The sequence below is a fragment of the Triturus cristatus genome, chromosome 5_2 (assembly GCF_964204655.1).
Source record: "Triturus cristatus chromosome 5_2, aTriCri1.1, whole genome shotgun sequence".
NCBI lineage: Eukaryota > Metazoa > Chordata > Amphibia > Caudata > Salamandridae > Triturus > Triturus cristatus.
In genome coordinates this window covers 489,513,407-489,536,573 of record NC_140588.1, presented here as the reverse complement: position 1 = coordinate 489,536,573, position 23,167 = coordinate 489,513,407, and positions in this window count along the sequence as shown.

Below are 23,167 nucleotides of genomic sequence, written 5' to 3'. Positions count from 1 at the left end.
CCGGCATCACCGGAGAAGCGTGTCGCCGCCGCTGTCGTTGCATCACTGAAAAGGGTGACGCCGCTGCTGCTGTTGCATCGTATCCCGAAGCGTCTCGCATCACCGGAGAAGCGTGTCGCAGGGCCTGTCGCGGCTCAGAAGAATCGTTGAGTTGCTGCACAGCCGTTGGGCGCGCATGCATTTTGTCGCATCAAGAAGAAGACGCCATCTTTGTTTCATTACACCGGATCTTCATCGCATCACAGCTTTGCAGGTCGCATCGCCACGGAAGCGCAGTAAGAAACCGACGCATTGCCATTCCTGCATGTAAGGAACCGACGCATCACCTTCCGTGCAACACTTTTGTTATATAGCGTTACGCATCCAAAGGTACATTGAACTCAAAGTGTCGCATTTTAACATCTAAAGAGAACTAAGCTAATTCTACCATTTTAGGTACAGTATTGTGGATTTTTGTCGTTTATGGTCTTGTGTTAAGTCTATATACAAATACTTATTTTTATACTACAACTTGTGTGGTGTCCATCTGTAGTGTTGTCACTGGGTTACTGTATGTGTTCACAAATGATTTACACACTGCCTCTGAGATAAGCCTGTCTGCTCGTGCCAAGCTACCAAGGGAGTGAGCAGGGGTTATTTTAGGAGTGTACCCCCTTACTCTAACTAGACGCAAGGGTCCCTATTTGGTCAAAGGTACCTACCTTTGCCAACTAGAGACCCCCAAATCTAACAATGATCACACAACTAAATCACTGCGATCACCATTTATTTGAACAATTTTGGGAAAAAAAGTTTTGAAATGCATTTAGCGCAATTAGAAAAAAAAGTTGATGCTTTTACACATAGAGAACAAACATATTCAAAAATATTTTTTTAAATACATAGTCAATACAATCCATATATGACCAAAAAAAATAATTAAACAAAACAAAACAAAACATTAAGACAATCAAAGAATTTTTGTGCCCAGGTTCTAACTTTCGGTTGCCCTATAGGAGCGTGATATTTTTTTTATCTTATACTGCCATTCATAGCTTCTAACTGAGTGGGCTATAACCAAACAATGCCTATATGGGACTCAGGGAGAATTTACTCCTCCTATTGCGTTGAACACACTAGTATCACTGAGCTCCAGTGCTGGCGTTGCACCTCTATATGGTGTTAGCCACCCTAGGACCTGAGGACCGAAGCTGCTTATTGTCCCCACTGCCAGCGCACCAAAACATCCGCTGCTTGCATATGCAAACGCCAACCTTCTACATTACCCTCTAGTGGTGATGCTCGTAGACTTTGAGAAAGCCCTTGACCGTGTGTTGTGGGACTACCTGTTTGCGGTGATGCTCATTGTTGCCCCTCTTGCTTGCTTTAGTGGTTGAATACCTGGCCCGGGCAGTCTGGAATGACCAAACACATGATGGGGTTCTGATGGCCAACACACGTGAGAACCGTGTGCCACTATATGGGGCGACCCCCATACCTCCCGACCAGTAGTGATGCACACCCTGGATCGCACTGAGAAACTAAAAAGGGTAATTGGGAACATGGATGCAGAAGCAGAAACTAGACGAACGATTTCTAAAAAAGAGGCGGAACTCCCCACCTTGCTGACCTATTGTATCTGGGTTCAGCTCTATCCTTGTACCTTCTCAGAATTGGTGGACTTTTATCTTAGACCATTAGTACAACAGATGTCCATGTATTGAAAAGATACAAGAGATATTTTAAGTATGCAAGAAGGTCCAACCTTTGATCTAGAAAATAATCCTCTCGTTGGTATTGACATTGAGAGCCATTACGCGAGCCTACCACAAGGTTCAACTCTGGACACAATTGAACTGATCCTCTTTCAAATGCGTTGGCATTACCAGACCCTAGGCATTTTGTTCTAGAATGCTACAGGATAGCTTTACCAGAGATTTATTTTGAATATGATGACACCCTGTATTACCAAATCCACGGAACATAGTTGGGCAGCACCTTTGCCCCATGCCTGGCCAGACTCTACGTCAGCAACTTTGAAGAGAATAAAATCTTGATGGATATCAACCCATATCATCAAAGGATCCTATTATGGAAACGCAATATAGATGACATCCTGATAATATAGGAAGGTGAAGAGTAGACTGCACAGTATTTCCTGATATCGCAGAACACACAGGATGGCTGCCTCAAATTTACCACCAATGTAAGTAAGATGACATTGATGTCCCTTGACATCACGATTTTTGCTGACGGCTCCCTACTCAGTAGTAAGACCTACTACAAGCCGACAGACACGAATAATCTACTCCTGTTGAATAACTTTCACCCATGCTCATTAAAAGAAAACTTACGGTGAACCTGCAGTAACATCAGATACTTCAAGATCCAAGCCAAAGCATTAACCAACAAACTGGAGTTTAGTGACTATTCGGTTCACAGTGTTAAGTTAAGAGATGTTATAAACAAGCCAACAACCAACATAGAGATATTATTTTACAAGAAAAGGAACAACACCCAACCAAGTCTTGCTGACTTGTGTAACAACATTCAGTGCAGCTTCAAACCACCTTAAGAAGCTGGTACAAAAAATTGGAAAATAGTCAACTAAGGTACATTCCATTGGCCAAAGCCTCGCTTTGGCCATAAGAGAAAAAGAAACCTGCAACTGCAAGACCATCTGATTAATACATGACCCAGGACAACTGAGAGGAGTGAAACCATCTCTACCACATTGGGTCTGCCCCCAGTTGTAGGTCACTTTCCCTGCGGGTCCTGCTCAGTCTGTCATTTGACCACAGCCACAAAAACAATCAATTTAAAAACCAGATCTCAAGTGGACCCAGAGAAAACACACAAATTGTAATAGCTTTGATGTTGTATACATGATCACAGGCCCTTGCGAAGTGCCCTCCATTGGCATGACATGTAGAAAGGTGAAGACCTGCATCAGCGAGCATCGTAATCAGCGAGCATCGTAATAACATCAGATGCAAACATTCCTGGGATCATTTCTGTCTTTTTCGCTGCTCTGCTTTAACCTCTTCAATGCCCATGACGAGCTGGTCTCGTCATGGGCCGCGGTTGCGCTGTGCCCATGACGAGACCAGCTCGTCATAAACCCCGCCCGCTAATGAAACGGCCGGCACAGGGCGGGGAAAGGGGCGGGCACTGAAGGGGTTAACCATGTTTACTTGGTAGCGCTGGGACGCCCCGTTGCTGGGGCAGCCATGCGCTGTATAAATTTCAGTAAATAAATCAAAGCAACGACAAAGTGACTAGTCAGTTTTGAACCATTAGACATTCTGCTAATGACTTGAAATGTGTGGTACCTGAAACCTTAACTCATAGTGATACATATGCAGATAGGAATTTGGTACAGAAGGAACAACATTGGATTTATCATCTTTGCACATTGCACAAACGACTTAATGATAATATTCCATGGGCACAAGATGACAATAGAATGAGTAATGTATTTTTCAACAGTAACATAGCCCTGACAATTCACAGAAGACAGATGTATTCCCTGACTACGCCATGGTAAAAGGGATAAGATACTTCCCCAGAATTCAGGAAATTGCAACACTATATACTTCTTCACATTTGGCGAGAGAATAGAAGTCACTTGACTTAGGCAGCCTGGACTGAGAACAATCTCATGAGTGCAGTACTTTCTATCCTCTATCAACCGCTTACTACACCGTGATAAAGGGAGGAGCTACTCCCCAGTATTAGGAAAATAGCTACACTATATGTCCCTTCACATTTGGCAATAGAATAGAAGCCCCTTGACTTATGCAGCCTGATTTTAGAACAATGCCATGAGCACAGCATTCCCTAGCCACTCAAAATCGCACTATATCATAGTCTGGAATACATTTATTTTTCAGCATTATCCACACTTCCTTTCTTGTGCCTTTAATTGTTTTTAAATTAGCATATTAGTGGACTACGCATAAATCTATTTATCAAATCTACACACATTGCCTTGTTGTATGTAGGCAGTAACTCTCCCAGTTCACTCTGAAGTCTTTCTTCAGTATCTACCCTTACTGATGCCTACGCTTGTTAGGATTAAGACCTGCTGTCCCACTCGTTAACATTCCGGACGGAAGGGTCAAAGGAGCACAGAGAACCAGTGCTGAAAGTAAGACTTGTCTTTCAAACCATTTTTCTTAACTAAAGGCACTGTGTGTTTCCTCCATAAGCGGTTGCACTAATGTTTTGGCTCCTAAACTTCCTGTTTTAACAAAACTCTTAATCTTTTTTCCTAAGAAGCGCAACTATTCCGCCTTCCCACCACAGCCAATGAGATCCTGCTTTTGATTTTAAAAGGTATTTAAAGTTCCAGCATGTCCCAAGACGCATGATAGATGCTTTATTTAGCGTTGACCACACTCACCTGTAAATCCATTAGAAAGTGCGATTTCAGACTCATCCTCCTTTGTAGATCATATAATTTTTCCTCTCTTTGATACAGGATAGACCCAGGTCCACAACATATAATGCGCACTGACGGTTATGGTTACACCATGCCCCTAATGTCACAAGAAATCGGGGCTGTGCACTTTTAAATCCACATGCACATACATCTCAGGCATGACAGCGCAAGTTCCATTGGCAATTTTTACTGATGTTGAGCCTTGGTTTATGTTCCCACCCATATCCTGAATCAGAGAACAGCAAGAACTGACTAATTGATCAGTTTTGCATTCACAGCAAGAGCTATGAAACAAAGGCCTTCAACCCCCTCGGGCTCCGAGAGGCCTTTGTGTTTTATAATTAAAACATTCTGCCCTCATGGGGCGTAATGTTCTAATAGCTTAATAGCCTGCCATAGCTGGGGTTTACCAGCCATTATAGGCCAGTTCCCTTCTTAAAGGCCCTCCCCTTCGGCCTTTGATGCTGGAGTGGGCCTTTAATGGTTGGTATAGCCTGCTAAGGTAGACTATAAAGCTCTATTAAAACATCAGAATGTTAGGAGATCCATTGAAGGCAATGAAGTGGCTCAGGGCAGAAATAATACGTGGTATAAGCCTTTTGCTCCAACATTCTAATGGTTGTCTTTCTATTTCTCCCTTTTTAGGTCGAGACCTGAGCCAGCGCGCAAGCGCTGCTCTGGGGTTGATCTGTGGTAGTGGATTAGGAGGGAGAAGCCAGGCCCACTTCCCCGACCACTTTTTCATTGGCTTGCGTCTTTGTCCTTTCTAAATGCTGCCTTTCGATTGGTTTATAGGCTGTTAGTCCCTCCTTATGACATCCATGTTGTCATTTGCATCCTTTTATGGTTACTGGCCCCTTTGCTTCGAGTGTTGAACGTTATGTGTTATTTACATTATGAGCACTTTTTCCCTTAGTGAGGTTCTCTTACTGCCCGTGCATTCTCGCCCCCTCGCACTCCTGTTGTTCGTGTCTTCTCTTTCCCTGCCCCCGCCCGTCTGCACTCCTGTTTGCAATGCAATAGGTCTCGCATAAATGAACATTCTACCCTCAGTGGGTGGAATGTTCTCATAGCCTTATCACCCTTTTGCGTTAGGCTCAGGGCCAGACTGGCCATAGCAGGCACCGGGCATTTCCCCAGTGGGCCTGAGGAGTGGGGGCTGCTTTTGTGCCCACGGGAGATGCTTTTCTTACTGGTGGCTGGTTTTGCAGCAGTGCTGCAATATCGGCCCCCAGTAAAAAAAGTTGGAGCAGTGGTTTTTGCTAGCACCCCCTACCCCCACTCTGAAGGCCGGTCGAGCAGCAACCTGCCAGAGCTGGTTGCTGTTCCCAGGCCGGCCCTGCTCAGGCTAAACCAGTTAATAAAGAATCTTTATTACTCAGGGTCAGCTATTTAACATCCGGTACAGGCTATAAGGCTATGTTACATTTCACGTGCGGTATTTAGTTGTATATTTCACAAACTACCATCAGGGATATCATAAAATATATTATGTGTGTGTGCGATCTTAATTTACTGTTGCAGTTTCTTGTTTAAGATTTCCTGTTTTCTCTTATCATATTCATATAGAGCAGGTTAATATGATACAGTCACCAATCACGGTGACCTTTTCAAATTCTTTTTCTCCTGTGGGCAGCCTGGAAACAACCCGATGAAACGTTTTGCAGTGCAGAGTTCAGCATGATTGTAAATTATCACATAGATGAGGAACTGGGTCGCGGTATTCATCTCAGGACATGCCGAGAAAAAAGACTTTTGCGTGTGGTGACAGAAGCAAATGGCAATTACATGTCAGTCGCAGTCTAAAATCCACAATGGAGTCCAAAGAGAAACATTTCTTATGACAGTGAGGGATCACTGCAGGCCCTTTAACTGCTGTTCGAACAGATATGCTCGCATTCATGTGTAGGAATAGGGCGACAAAAGAGAATGTAGAACTATAATTTCGATGCCACTGCCCCCGCACATTAATATGGATAACGTGTCAGTGGTGATATTACTATTGACGTTTATGACAGATACTCTAGAGCATTTCCCATCTACATACTTAACAGGATAGACAGCACAGCAAATATAAAGCAAATGAACAGTTAAATAGGCACAAAACTTACTATAGTGGTCGTATGCAGTAAGAGGCGTGTTTAATATGTGATAAATGTGAGCGAAATATATTTAGCAACAATGTGTCATTTTCTGTGTACATTTAAGTCAGGGTGTCCGGTTTCTATGTATAGGGGGCACTGAGAGGCGGATTTCGTATTTGGTGGCTATAGTGCATCTGCCAAAAAATGGAATATGCCTTGTCAATCAAACGTGTGGCTCCCTGCTCTATTGAGAGTTAGAAAGGTTTCTGCAGGCTCTCACTGTGGAAACATTTGACTGACGGTCTGACTGTCACACCATTTCCCTGGTGGTCCTGAAAAGTCTTGAACAGGAAAATGTGCATGAGAATTGCTGACCACAATAGGCAGCCACCGTTCATTATTGATGGGCCAATTGTAAAGACAAAACCAGATACACCAGTATAAGATCATTTTGCTCATTCATCATGTCCTTGATGATTGACAGTTTTAAAACCACTGCTCCATGGGCTTAGTAGTGTCTTTCAGGAACTCGCTACTGGATGAGTGGCAAGGACTTCACAAACATCAACCAATTACTACCTAACCCTGTACTAAACTTTTCAGAGAGTAGACACATTCTATTGATGTGGTAAGTTTTAAATATAATAGATTTGTCAGATGTAGAACCACAAAATCAGAGTGAAGACGTCCATTGCTGTCAATCAAAGGAGGTAAAATAAAGTACAGTGTTAAAACGTAGGCTCCACCTGCTATCGCCTTCTCTTGTCATCAAGACTTTCCCGCATGTTATGAAGCTGATGGGCCATGTTATGGTTTTTGTTGAACAATGGCTCATACTGTAGGATCGGAACATGCATATATGCATTTATGCCTATGCCCAGCAGAACAAACTGTGGGTCTAAATGGAAAACAGATAAAGAAAACCATTCAGAAGACTCCTGGCTCAGGACAGCTGACCATTGCAGACAGCTGGAGCCTGGTTCTACCGTGGGACATTTCACTAAACATTCTGCAGTAAAGCATAAGAAAACAAAAGAGAATAAGATGTAACACACATTATGAGGACTTTCTAAATCCGCACATGGTTCAATCAATCCGCATCTGTAAAGCGCAGCACTGTATCTGGGAGGCAATGTCTGCGTCGAAGAGTCAGGTCTTGAGTCTCTTTCTCACGTCTGCCAGTGAGGGGGGATGTACGGAGCTAGAGGGGAAGGTCGTTACAGGTCTTGGCAGCGATGTAGGAGAAGGAGCGGCCACTGCTGCAGCTGTGACGGATGCGGAGGGTGCGCGTGAAGAGGGGCGCATGTGTTTAGAGTGTTGGTGGAAGTTCAGTCGATGGTTGATGTAGGCTGGTCCTAGTTCATGTAGGGCTTTGTGGACATGAGTGAGGATCTTGAACTGGCATCTCGTCTGGATGGGGAGCCAGTGGAGGTCTCTATGGTGGGGGGCGATGAGAGCTTGTTTGGGGAGGTCCAGGATGAGTGTGGCTGCAGCGTTCCATATGGTCAGGAGTCTTCTGAGGAGCTGGATGGAAATGTTACCATAGAGGTCCTTGCTGTAGTTGAGGCGGCTGGTGACGATGGCATGAATGACGGTCTTTCTGGTGTTGGTTGGGATCCTTCTGAAGATTCTCCAGAGCATGCGAAGGGCGTGGAAGAAGGGGGAGGCATCAAGTTGACATGTCATTTCATGGTCAGTTGGCTGTTGAGGATGATACCGAGGTCTGTCAGTGTGGGTGTAGGTCTGAGTTCTGCAGACCACCAGCTGTGGCCCCATGCAGAAGTGTTCTTCACAAAGATCAGTACTTCAGTTTTGCCAGAGTTGAGGAAGTTGTCTCTCTTCCATTTGGCGACGTTGGTCATGGCTTTGCAGAAGTTGGTATTGGCATAGGATGCTTGTTTCTAGTCCAGGGAGGACTTGGCCTGGCAGTTCGGGCTGGACTGTTCTGATTGGGTGCAGGGTCAAGACTGATTTGCCTATGGCTGGGTTCAAACTGGAATGGCATGGGGAGCAAAACAATATGGATTTAGACCCAGATCTCTGTACTGGGATGAATGTATGATATTGTTCTGCATTCTTTCCATCAATTGTTCTGACGCGCCAGAGGAGCAAAAGAGTGCTTTACCTTGCCTTCTTCCTAGTTTGCCGTGAGGGGAACGGCTTGCCACGTGGGGGAAACCTGCAACCTGCTACCTGCCTCCATACCAAACTCCCGTGCCGTGAGGGGAACGGCGGTGTATACTACAATTCCCAGCACCCCCAGACACCGGCGCAGCGCGTGATGTCATCTTAGCGCGCCGGTGTCCTACATAAGGCACTGAAAGCTCCCACAGCGCGGGACGCGCCGGAGGAGCAAAAGAGTGCTTTACCTTGCCTTCTTCCTAGTTTGCTGTGAGGGGAACGGCTTGCCACGTGGGGGAAACCTGCAACCTGCTACCTGCTCCATACCAAACTCCCGTGCCGTGAGGGGAACGGCGGTGTATACTACAATTCCCAGCACCCCCAGACACCGGCGCAGCGCGTGATGTCATCTTAGAGCGCCGGTGTCCTACATAAGGCACTGAAAGCTCCCGCAGCGCGGGACGCGCGCGGGCGGCGCCGGGCTAAGCCCGGGCAAAGGGCGGGCCCTCTGTGGCCCTCAGAGGCCGGAAGAGACTGGACTGGGCCAGGTTCCTGTGCATCCTGTCGAATGGTGTTGATCGCGCATTAACTATCGTTGCCATTTGATATATCCATTTGTTGTTAATTTGATTGTCCTATTTGTGAGTGCGTAGGCAGACACTAGGGTTTCTGGGTAGAAGCCTAACCTATAAGTGAACGGAATGGTGAAATCGAAAACTGATAAAGCCATGGCGGCTCCAGCTACCCTAGATAATTTCCTGGTCAGGAAAGTAACACAGATTAATAATGATAGACGTGTATCTTTGGGGAAAGGCACCGTGACTGAAGAGACACTATTAGAAAATGATCCTTTAAGCCAGCCCCAAGACCCTGAGATCAACCCGAGTGGTGTCATTTCTACGGCCCTCCCAGTTCTCATTCCTGTAGAGGTGGAGGTCCATTCAGCTTCTCGGGTGTCATCAAGTTCTGATGCTGATGTATTAAATGAGACCCAACCTGAGATTAGGCATACGAGATCATGTAGAACACGGTCTCAAAGGGAGAACGGGAAAAATAATAATTGTAAGCCAAGAAAGAAGGTCAGTAAGCCAAATACTGGTACTAGTGTACCAAACCCGTTTGTATTTACGGCCACCAATGGTGCTGGCAATGGTACTAATTTAAACTCGGATATGATTGCCTCTCTTTTAAAAAACTTAGAAGCTTCTTTTACTGCCAAAATGGAGGATCTTATTAAGCCATTAATCACTAAGATTGATGATTTAGCAAAGGAAGTGATAAGGCTGGGTGACCTGTTATTGTCTCGGGAGATTGCCCAGCCTAGTGGAATTGATTACTCTGGGGGGAAAAGGAGAAATACTACTGTTCCTAATGATCTACAGAATAAGGGGAGGCGAGAATTTGCTGATAAAGTTATCCCAGGACCTGTAACCTCTATCCAGCCGGATATTCCTGTGAAAACTGCTTTGCAGCAACAAATATCCATGACTCCCCACAGCAACAGAGCCTCTAGTGTGGCGAGACACAATGGTTATCTTAATCTACCACCAGACTGTGCCCCTTTTGTAGTAGTACTGACCAATGTGCCTTCTTGTGGCACCCATCCTGCATCCCCCTATGATGAATCCTTTATCTCTCTGAAAAATAAGACAGTGTCTTGGCTTAACAAAAATTGTGGTTTTCCGATTTCCTACTTTGACGAGATATTAACAGTAAGGCGTGTAAATTGGGTAGGGCCATCCAAAAAGGCTGGTTCAGGGGACTGTATAGTCGTAAACTTTAAACACCCCCAGCATGTAGCAACCGTACTTTTGAGAGCTTCTGCACTGGTTTATAACACAAATAGTATCTGTGTACGCCCTTTGGGTTATTTTTATGCACATTTGTGCAAACTACGACTGCCACAGAATTTAACCAGGTGGAGACATGAACCTTTTACTCCCGTGCAAGAGACCCTTTTTCAGCATAGTATTACTAATTCCTGTGGTGTAGGTGGACCGATTGGTGTGTCTAACAGGAGTGTTAGTGCTGGACACTATCAATATGGGCCGAATCTTCACACACAGAATAGGTTCGAAGTACTATCTGGTCTTGAACTGTGCGATTGACGGGGGGCACCTGCAGCTCAGGACATCGGGGCTTCAGGTGAACCTTCTAATCCAGATAGTTTGGTAGGCAAACTGTCAGGATGTCTTGCTGTCTCTTGGAACATTGCGGGCCTTGCTGCTAAAATGTCTGATGTAAACTGGGTGATCTATATTAAACAATTCTCGATTATTTGTTTACAAGAAACCTGGGAATTGGGATGTGAACTCTTTTTGGAAGGGTATAGGGCCTTCTTTGTGCCAGCCTTGCCATCTGTGCGTGGTAGGCCCAAGGGGGGCCTCGTAATTTTTGTATCTATATTAATTTCCTGCGAAGTACAAAGAATTGTAGCACAGCACACAGGTGTAATGGGTGTAATCTTATGTGGAGGTAATGTCCGTGTCGGGCTGGTGAACTTTTATAATGCTGTTCATGATAGTGGTGGCAGGAATCATATTTATTTTTTAAATTCCTTTGTCTCAAATTTTATGGAAAATGTGGGCCATAACCTCCTGATTATGGGGGATTTTAATTTGCATCCTTGTATAGACCCATTGCATAAATGTTTACCAGAAATGGTGTGTGATCGGGCAGACTGTCTCCATATGGAGCACACAAAGGAGGGTGAACTGTGTAATGACTTTTTGAATGACCATGATCTCTCTTTGGCTATGTCTTTAAAAGACCCTCTATTTCGCTTTGATACCCCTACGTTTAAAGGGCATGGAAGGGGTACCTTCATAGACCACATACTGGTCTCGCAGACGATGCAAACTTTCGTGGATTCTTTTACCATTGACTTTAGTGAATTCAGTGACCATAATCCTCTTATAATCGGTCTAAACTGCCCATGGTTCAAAAAAGGTATTACGAGTATCAGGCAAGGTAGTTTGGTTACAACAGATGGTAAGAGGCGCTTAAAATGGTCTATGGTCTCTGAGGATGTCCTCTCTAAGAATATCACTGAAGGCTGTGCCGAGGACATCAAAGTTTGTATGAATGAGGGAGGTGAACCCAAGTTGGTTTTAGAAGCGTACCAAAATATCACGGAAAGGGTATCAGCATTTCTATCGGTCCCATATAAACCCCAACTTAACTCAGGCCCGAGATGGTTCTGTCATGACTGTACTCTAGCTGCCCGTAATTTGAGGGTAGCCTTGGCAGCAACCCCGAGGAACAGGGAGGCGGTAAAACTATGTAGAAAGGAATATAAGGCTACTATTGCTGCCCGTAAAGAGTTTCTGAGGAAAGAGGCCTGGGAGGAATTGCTTGATCCCTCCACTTTGAATAACAGTACTAAATTTTGGGGTCTGGTAAAGAAACCTTTTTTGACTGGGGACTTGGGAGATGGACTGGTATGTTGTATAACTAAGGAGGAATGGGAGAGTCATTTTAAAAGTTTATATTATTCAGAAGCTGATGCAACTATGGTTGCTGTCCCCTCTGATATGGACAGTACTGCCATCATTTTTGATATAAATGAGGTTCTGGTTGCTATAAAGGGTCTTACTGCTAACAAAGCCCCTGGCCCTGATGGAATACCACCTGATCTTTATAAATCTGATCCGGACTTTTGGGCTCCCATTCTGACTGCTGTTTTTAATGCAGCAGTCATATTGGGCTGCCCGGAGACTTGGGGTCTCTCAACAATAGTTCCGGTCTTTAAGAAAGGAGACAGGGGTAGTGCTTTGTGTTATCGCCCAATCTTGCTAATTGATTCAATGGTGAAGATAATGGGGAGATTTATACTCCAACGCCTAACAAGCTGGTCGAACGAGAACAATATTCTGTCGACCTCTCAATATGGTTTTTGTGAAGGGCGTTCAACTATAACTCAATGTCTTAATTTGTTTCTTATATTGAGTAAATATACTGTTGTGTATAAAGGAACAATTCACCTTGCCTTCATGGATCTGTCCTCTGCCTTCGACTGTGTTAACAGGGGGAGGCTGTGGCAGACCATGAAGGATAAAGGTATTGATAAGGGGATTGTGGAGTTCCTTGCGGACCTGCACAATGACACAAGAGCTAACGTGAGGTTTTCATCGACTGGGGAAACTACAGGAAGTTTTAGCATCAACAAAGGAGTACGTCAGGGGTGTATTTTGGCCCCTTTTCTTTTTAACTTTTATATAAATGACCTTGAGGCTGTGTTACAAGAGGTAAAATCAGACTGCCCTAGAGTTGGTCTGAGGGGTATCCCTCTACTTTTATACGCTGACGATGCGGTCTTAATTTCCAGAACTGAAGTTGGTCTACAGGCACTATTGAATGTTTTTAATAATTTCATGTCTGATAGGGATCTTAAGGTCAACAATTCAAAATCTTATATTATGCATGTTGGCCGACAACTAAAGAAGAAGTTCAATTTTAAACTGAATAATGTCCCGATCCCTACCACCCAAACATTCACCTATTTAGGTATCTTATTTGATACCAAACTTAATTGGGCTCCTCACCTGGCCAAGAAAAAGGGGGAAATGACTAGAGCCAATGCTTCCATCTTCAATATTGCGTCTAAACTGGGAAATAAACCAAATGTGGCTATGATGAAATTATACAACTCTAAATCCATAGCCACTGCTGTATATGGTAGTGAGATATGGGGCTACATAAATGGCGAACAACTACAAATAGTTGAAAATAAATTTTTAAAACGCCTGTTATGTGTCCCATGTAGTACCTCGAACTTAATTGCGCATGAAGAACTGGGCTGCCAGTATCTATCCGACATTGTCGGTTTAAAACCTCTGTTATGCTGGATAAAACTATGGTTAAGTGATGAAATCCCTCTAACACACTTGATAGTGGAAGACCTTATATCACTTGATCATGCCATGTGTGTACCTTGGCTTAAATACCTGAAGTCCCAATTTTTGAAACTTGGTCTCCTGAATCTGTTTGACAATCCGAGGGATATAGTCAAGGGTGATGTAGTAGCAATTAAAAAAGCTTTCTCTATGAAATGTATTGCCCTAAGAGATGAAGTTGAGCTCTTAAAACCTAATGTTAGAAAGTATATTATGCTGAGTACTTGTAACTCTATGGAAAAGTATCTAACATGCTCCTTCACCTCACATGAGAAATTTTTGCTGACCCGATTCAGGCTTAACATTTTCCATCTTCTCTTATTTAGACCCACGGTAGATATTTTTAAGAAACCTGTAGCTCCCTGTGGCTGCGACGGGAAGTCTCCACAGGATATGCTACATTTTATGTTTTTATGTACATTTTATGAATATCCCTGTAGGAGATATCTTCTCACCCTTTTAAAGCAATTGAATTTTAAACAAATTAGACCTGCCTTTATGTATTTACAGATGCTGTACCCGGATAGTGTCCTCCAGGTGTTAGAATTTTTAAAATTGACACTAAGATTTAGAAAATGTTTAGATGAGTAAATGTAACTACCTCTGAACTATCAGTCGCCCATTGCACCAATGCACTTTTTTTCTTGTACTGTTTTGCCTTTGCACTCTTTTATGGAATTTATTTATGTATTGTATGTGTGTGTGATTGATTTTGTTATTAATGTGATGTTTTTTAATATGAACTGTTTATTGATGTGTACTTTTATGGATTGAAAATATCCGAAATAAAGTCATTATCTATCTATCTGTTCTTTTTGCATTTTGCGTAGGTTGACCATAATAGGGAGCAGAGCCCAGGATTTGTATCATATTTTGACCTCCTTTGGCCCCTGTCAATGGGTTTTCATCAGACACAAGCATGGTGATAAGGAGCAACTGCCAACTGCTTCAGTGATGTGAAAAACGTTCTGGGCTATACTCGTGAACTTCACAGGGAAGACTTAGGGCCTCCTTACAAGTGCCCCAGAGGAGTATTTGGTATTTATCACACCCATAAAATTCAACAAATTGGATAGTTGAGTGAAGCAAGATGGCGGCCCCGTAACGGCGGCCAATGCAGCAATGCAGTGAGGGCAGCGAGTTAAGCCCCAAGGAGATCCGGCTGCAGCCCGCAGACGTGGCCCTACCCGACCCGGACAATATCGGTCGGAATTACGGCTACGGAGACGGCGATGCCTACGGCACTTACCAGGTGCAGGCTCTTCAGGCAGGCTCTTCGTTTGGTGCTGGCCGCGTTCGCGGCTCTCTCTTCTGCCAGCGGATTCTGTGAGCTCCGCGGAAGTGAGAAGGGGCGGAGTCAGGCTTCAAGGCTGCGGGGAGTGGCGGCGTGCAGCTCACGGCCAGGGAAGATAGATAGTAGTTGTCTCGGGAGTCTCAGCAGGCGACCACCGGGTCTTAGGACGCAGAGGGACATCATGGCCCCCAAAGCGGCTGCTGGTGCTAAAGCGGTGCTCCACAGGAAGAAATCTCAGAGGGAGGAGATCGAGGCTGAGGGTGAGGCGGACCCCCGAGGACCCCAACTACCAGGAGGACAAACGAGGAAAAAACAACAGGTTGCAGGCAGGACCCGGCTTGCGGCAGCTTCAATCGCGGACATCTTCCCTAAAGTCGGTAAGGAGAAGGAGAAGGGGCCTAAGGGTGCGGACGTTGGTGCAAACTCACTGGTGGATACTCTTCCTGGTAACCCTCTCCTATCTCTTGAGGAACGCTCTGACTCTACCACCCCTACTGGTTTATCCTCAGCTAATATTCCAAGCTCGTCATCTTTCCCTGTAGAGAAGGAAGTCGTCCCAGATGAGCCGGCCCCTGAGGAGGTCATCACAGCACCCTTAGATACGGGGAAAGGATGTGGTGGTATCTCGGGTCAGACCTCTGGGGTTGATCGCACGGGAGGTCAGCCAGGGCTAGGAAAAGTAGTAAACACCGAGCCTCAGAAAGCTGATCTGTTGCCTACTGGTACAATCACCGACAAGGAAAAAGTGCCGAGTGAATATTACTTTTCTGTCTCTGATGGGGCGGAGTGGTCCGAGGAAGAAGAACGTAGCTCTTATTTAGGCTCAGAATCTGACCCTGAGGATGATCTTGCGGCAACTATAGTACGGCCTCCGGTGGTCAAGGATCACCCTCTGAAAAGTGGTCATTCTTCCCGAGAACTGAGTTGGGATCACTCTCCCGACTTAGCCCTGCAGGGAGGACCTGTGGCGGATAGCACTCATCGTTCACTTTTGGAGACCATACACCAGGAGATACTTGCCCACAGAGATGAAACTCGCCAGGATAATCGTAAGGCTGAGGCTGCAATGAGGAAGATGCAGGGAGTGGTAAGGAAGATATCGAAAATTTGCACCAATACGGCGGACAGAGTCTCCAGTCTGGAAGAGCGGGTGGTATCCACTGAGGCCTCGGTAGCAGTGGCTACTAGCAAAGTTAATGCCCAATGCTCCCAGGTTGTGGACCTACAGTGGAAAATGGAGGAGATGGAGAACAGGCTCCGTAGGAATAACTTGAGGGTCTTGGGGATCCCGGAGGGGGTGGAAGGATCGGACATTAGGCCTTTATCATCAAGCTCTTTGAGCAAGCATTTCCAGAGCTTTCAAGCTGGAATTGGTCTATCGAAATACAACGAGTCCACCGCACCCCCTTCAAGAAGGGGCTTTAACCCCTTCCCCGCTCATGACGGAACCGTTCCGTCATGAGCCACAGTTGCCGTGTGCTCATGACGGAACGGTTCCGTCATGACACGACCGTTGGCGGCCGCTCCGCCTACGCGGCGCTGTTTCCGCGCCTGTGCGGGGGGACAACGCAAATGGGCGGAGTCCCACCGCGCTGCCCCCCTGCCCCCCCCAGCGCTGCAGCGGAATGTCCACAGCAGCGAAGGGGTTAAAGGGTACCATCTATTTTGTTTTTCAGTGCCTGTCCTCACTTGCTCACTGCAGATCCATCATATGCACAGACTAGGTCTGAGCGCTTCACCAAGGAGGGTTTGGGTGTGGGTCAGTGTAAGGGGAGGGGTTCACATTGGAGGGGAGGGAGATCGGGGAGGGTGGAAGGGAGGCGAGGGTTTGGGGGTCGAGGGGCGAAAAAATAAGGGAAAAAATTGCAGTTTGTCTCAGCTTGTTTATTTTTTTAGTCAGATTATGGTTTTAGGGATTCCGAAGGAGCCTAAAGAGCTGGTTTATTGCTGCGTCCAAATAGTACGTCAAGATGGCATGCATTAGGATTTGCTCTGTTAACATAGGTGGGCTAAATGACTGGAGGAAACGTCTAAGGCTGGCTCACTTTGTTAAGAATTATAGAATCGATATTCTCTGTCTTCAGGAGACTCACCTTCATTGGTCTAAAAGGGGCCTTATGTCTTTCAGCGGTTTTGAGTAGGTGGCTTGTTCTACCCAGTCTTCAACAAACAGAGGAGTTGCGATTTTTTTTAAAAAAATTGTGAGAGAGATCAGCGGGACTAAGGTGGATAGCAATGGGAGATGGGTTTTGGTGGATTTAGAAAGGGGCCTGACTCTTCGTGTAGTGTATGGGTCAAATGAAGATGATCCGGAGCTTTTTGACATCCTAGAACTAGAGCTAGCTACCTGGTCAACCCCCATAATAATGTGTGGAGATTTAAATATCTCCTCTGACTGGGGTGACTCAGTTGTGTATCAGGGTCGTAAACCAAGAGTTTTCAGGGCAATAAAAGCCCTTATCAACTCCCATGGGTTGAAGGATGTATGGGGTGTAAAAGAACTGTTAAAGCCTGGCTTTACATATTTTTCAAATCCTTTTCAGAAATACACCAAGTTGGACTATTTTTTTATTTCTTCTACTGAAATAAACAGAGTAGGAATAACGAAACTCCCGAAAATATTGTCTGACCACAATCCTTTGATATTGTCTTATGAAATATCTGGACCTGAGAGGGTCAGGACCAGGTGGACATTTGAGAGGCGTTTATTGGCGGATACAAGATTTACTGGGCATTTGTTGAATTGGGTAGACGAGTTTTTTGCAGCCAATAGGTTTAGCGCTTCTAGGAATGACGTTTGGGAGTCATTCAAAGCCGCTTTAAGGGGGGAATCTATAAGTTTTGGGGCCAGAATAAGAAAGGAGGAAAAGAGGGAAATGGAGAGGTTAATGGGTATTCTGTCTGATGCAGAAGAACAGCATATGAGAGATATAATTAGGGGAGGGGATAGCAGTAAGAGACAGAGTGAACTGCTGAAAATTAGAGCGGAATTACAGAAGTCGATTACCCAGAAGGCTTCGGGAGAGTATCAAACATCTAAGGCTAAGCGTTATGAAACGGGAGAGAAGGCTGGCAGAGTGTTAGCTCTGCAAATAAGACAGGGGAAAGCTAGGAATATTATTTCTCGGATTGAAGAAAATGGGGAGGAATTCACTCAGGGAAATGAGATAATACAGGCTTTAAAAAACTTCTATCAATGCCTGTATGATGAGGAAACAAGGGACGGCAGTCAGGGGGATGAGGTTGTGTATAATGGTCCTCACCTCAATAGCCTGGAGAAGGATGAATTGGATAGGGATATCAGTGGCGGGGACATAATTAAGGCCTTGCGTGAGCTAGCCTCTGGTAAGGCCGCCGACCCGGATGGGATCCCTCTGGAGGTCTATAAATGTCTAGAACCAGTGATTATTCCGTTATTAGTGGATTTATTTAATGGAATATTGTGTACAGGAGTGGTTCCAGCCTCCTGGCGAGAAACCAATATAGTAGTCTTTCATAAGAAAGGGAAACCCCGGGAGAATCTAGGCTCTTATCGCCCAATCTCGCTAATTAATGCGGACACTAAGCTATACTCAAAGATTTGGGCGAAGAGGTTGGGCAGGATCATTGGTGGTCTCGTCTCCCCCTGGCAACATGGGTTTATCCCGGGCCGCAGCACTACGGACCACATTAGAAGAGCAATAGCGCTGTTCGATGCCCAGGCGGCAGGGGGAGGAGAGATGGCCATGATCCTGCTTGACGCAGAAAAGGCCTTCGATAGGGTCGTCTGGGATTTCCTTTGGGGTGTGCTGGTAGGGATAGGATTCGGGGAGAAAGTTATCAGAGCTCTCAAAGCTATGTACATAGATCCGGTCGCGAGGGTGGTGGTTATGGGAGAGAGCTCTGAGAAGATAGTCATAAAGAGAGGCACCCGTCAAGGCTGCCCCTGCTCCCCGATCCTCTTCGCTTTGTACATTGACCCACTCATCCAGAAAATACTAGGGTCCCCCAGGATTAGCCAGGTGGTTTGCAATGGCCACATCAGTAAAATCTTGGCCTATGCCGACGATTTGGCAATTATTACAACCAACCCTCAACAGACGCTCATGGCCCTGGTCGAAATAGCAGAGGAATTTGGCAAGTGGTCGGGCTACCTTTTAAATGAATCTAAAACCCAAATAATTTGCACTGGGAATATAGTTAAAAGTGATACGAGATATGTGGACTCAGCAACATATCTAGGGATTAAGATTAATGCCTCAGTGGAGGAAATAATAGCTGAGAATTATCCCCCACTCCTGAAATCCATTGAAAAAGAGCTAAAGAGGATAGACGTGTTACATCTCTCTCTGATCGGGAGGGTAAATGTTTTAAAAATGTCAATATTTCCTAGAGTCCTTTATTTGTTTAGAGCCATACCCCTTTTTTTGGAGGAAATATTAATTAATAGCTTGGATTCTATTTTCATAAGATTTATTTGGCAGTATGGCAGGGTCAGGCGCTCTACAAATCTTATGTCACTTCCCAGGGAAAGGGGAGGGCTGGCCCTACCAAACTTGAGATTTTATTATTGGTCTTGTCTCTTGACACAAATGTCTATTTTGTTTTAACACGAGACTAATTTCGGTGTTATTAATTCGGCAGCCCGGGATATACCCTCCATTTTTGAGTTGTTAATTGGGGAAAAGGCCATTGGGCTGCTGTGGCGGGAAGTTGATCGAAGATACTATAAGAGGCCCCGCCTGAAGATCTTGGAAGGGGTCTGGGGGGTTAGGAGGTCTATTTTTAAGCTTTGCAAAATTCCAAAGGTAAATCGCTATCTCCACTTGTGTAACTCTAGTTTGCTCCCTTATGTGGGGGCCGACAGGAATTTACAGGTTTGGAGGGATTTAGGCATTAGGACCTTTGGGGATATATGGGGAGGCCTCGAACCACTTGGTTTTGATGCCCTTCAACAAAGGTTTGATATCCCGGTCAATCACTGGTTTCTGTTTGGCCAAGTAGCACGGTCATTAAAGGCATTGAGACCAAAACCCTCGCTAATAGAGGATGCCCCCATAATAGTTTTGTTAAATGGGGGGTGTAAGAAGATAAAATGGGTTTATAAGCAGTTAATTGCAGAATTGCAAGATGATATGGAAAAAACCGAGGCTGCTTTGGCTTTGAAATTGGGGGACCCTGATGTAGACTTGGATCTGGCCCTCACCCTGAATAAAAAAGTATTTAGATCTACAAATTTGAGGTCCCAGCATTATAAAACTGTATTTAATTTATATCATTCTCCCGGCAAATTATTCGCATGGGGGGTTAGGGTAGATGATGGATGCCCAAGATGTAATGCTGGACAAGCCGATCTCTTGCATATGTTCTTTTACTGCAGCTCACTTTCTTCATTACAGAGGGAAGTGAGGAAGTTTTGGGAGGAGTTGCTAGGTCATGAGATCGATCTATCCCCTACCCTGATGTTGTTGGGATGTGATCATAAGCAGAAATTGGTACAGGCTGAAGAAGCGCTGGTTTTTATGTCTGTGGCAGTGCTTCGGATTTTAATTTCTGCGGGTTGGAAAGATACATTGGACCCTTCTTTTCAAATGTGGCTGTCTAGACTGCTGAGCATACATAACATCGAGAGTTGTCTGTATGAGCAAAAGAGTAAAAAAATGCGGGATTTTGGAAATAGATTGTGGGCCCCGATATCAACATGGAGAGGGTTGGTCAGTACCCAGTCGAGCTAGGGTCACAAGTTTTTTAAATTTTTAAATTTGCTCTTATCTGTTTCTTGCTTAATCTTATGTACTGTATTCTGTGCTGATCGGATTTGTTTCTGTGCTGATTCTTTGTGTATTGCTGTGTTCAAACTGCAAATACAAAAAAAAAAAAAAATTCAACAAATTGGGTTACAGAATTAATCAGGTGTCATAAATTGTATCTGTTCTGATTTTACTCCATTTATTGGGAAATAACATGCAGATGTTGGTATTTACTGCATCAAGGTCAACATATACCAGAAGTTAGTTAGCCTTTCTCCGACTTTAAATTCTTGCAGGCTTGTCCTACCAAAATCTAATGGGCGTTGGAGGCTTTATCTTGTGATAAATATTACACTGCTGAGAACTGAGATCCCTACCAAATCGATGTTTGTGCATGGATCAACACTTACCAAAGCACTTGCAATCAGGTCCTAATTATCATGGTATGTTTTTCTCATGGGCTCACCTCTACTATATGCTACTTTGGGGATAGGAATGCCGCTGCATGGTATACAGTCATGCTCCATGAACTGAGTGCACAATTGCAATTATCTGTAATCCTGGAATTAAACTTTTTGGCCACAGCCTCATGCTAATCAATCATATGTGCCTAGACCTACGCCTGTCACTTGACGTGAGAGTTGTCTTGGACCCGTCCTGGACATGTCCTAGATATGCAGTAGCTGCATCCAGTGCATTCTCTTTAGTGACAGTGGACTACAGCCCATAACACGGGTACTAACTGGTTAAGTGGTGCTGACAGCATACTGTGATTAAGTGATCACATGGTCACGACCAGGACTTTTATTTGTGTCACAGGTGTGATGGCTTATTAGACCACTCATGTAAAGTTCTACTGCTGCAAGAGAGACCCAGATTCTTGTGCTAACATTCATATGTTCCTGTATGTATGTTTGTGGCCAACTTGGCATGTTTTATGTGTGACTGAATGAATCAGAGTGAAGGAGGCCAGTTTGCTACGTTTTTGAACCCCCTGGTGGGGCTGAAGTTTTAGTTGTTCATACAGTGAAGTTTCTTTAGAAGAGGCCAGCTTTTTGTCTCTCTTCCTAATCACTACCAGTGTACCTGTTGATAGTCAGTGGAAAATGGTCACACCTCTTTGTTTCTGTGTTGTGAATGATCCAGTCTGGGAACATCAGTCTATACAAAGGCTGAATCTGAAAGTCAGTCTGAGAAGGACGCATGAAACTAAAACTGACCCAAACCCCTTCTGAAAATGAAGACTAAGAATACACTCCAAGCCTGTGGTACTTTCCCAAGTATGACCAAACAAACTTTTCGCGGTTAGCAGCACTGTTTGGTATCTGAGGAATCCAACCACTACTTAAATTACAGATTTTAGAGACAAGGACATAAATGGGCTTATATAGGGTGTAGTGAGGGCATCTTCTTTTGAGATCACATTCAATGAGAAAGTCTTTATTGTGATAAACAGTTTTTTCAATATAAAAGCATTAGATTTGTCAGTGACTAAGGCCACTTCTATTTGGACTCTTTCAAATATCATTATGGTTTCATGTCAGTGGTTTCATATATATGTGTCCTTTTCAGACTGATTTTTAACTTTCACTGTGACTTTATGATGAGATATACATGAAAATTCTTTGTCATTGAATGTGATCTCAAAATATTTTTTCCTCACTACACTCTATATTTCACGTTTATTTTCTGTTCATACATCTTTTTATTGAAGTACTAGTTGAATTCCTCAGGCACCAACCAGTGTATTGTATTGAAGTCATTGTGGAATTACTCCTTCCGGATTTCTTTGTGTTTTAGAAAAAAGAAGATACTCATCCTGCTGGGAAATTATTGGGTTACCCTATCATGTTTTAATTCTTCCTCACTTACTGCATAGTGAACATGAAGAGTGGATCAGTGGAAAGGGTATAGCTTACTCCAGAGATTACACCTGTGGAGCAGAGAGAATGTGGATGGGTTCTGGGATTATTTTCCTACTTATTTTTACTGACTCCAGGATTCCCAACTCTCTGACATAGGAGATAGTGCTCCTGTCTAAAAATACTTATAACATGTTGGACTGAGTCTACCAACACATTAAGGTAGAGGTGGTTAAAATATTGTATTTGGGGGTGGTTGAGAGATATCAGAGCCCTTAGACCAGACCAGTGGTGTAGGTGCCTAACAAAGGTTCCCCAGACTTGCTTTTTTGTGTGGACTACAAAGCCATAAACAAAGTCACCAAGAGATATGCACATTTGATCGCAAGTGTTGATGATCTTGTGGATCGTCTGGGTGTGCAAGGTCATCTGAGTACATTTGCGGGGTAATTCCAGTTTAAAGTAATGCTATCTCGGTTGAAAAATGCTCCAATCACTTTTCAGTGCCCAGTGAGTAATGTTCTATGAGGGCTAGTAGAGTTTTCTGTGGTCTACCTGGATGGCAATGCAGTATTTCGCAATTTGTGGGAGGACTTCCTGAAGAACCTAGAACCGTTTTTGGTCAGAATTCAAGGTGAAACTGATCCTCAAGGCAACTAGGTGCCAGGTGAGGGAGGTTTACCTTGGTCATCGGAACTGGATGATTTGCCCATTGGCTACTAAGATTCAGTCTGTCCTAGGGTAAGGAATGACCACTAA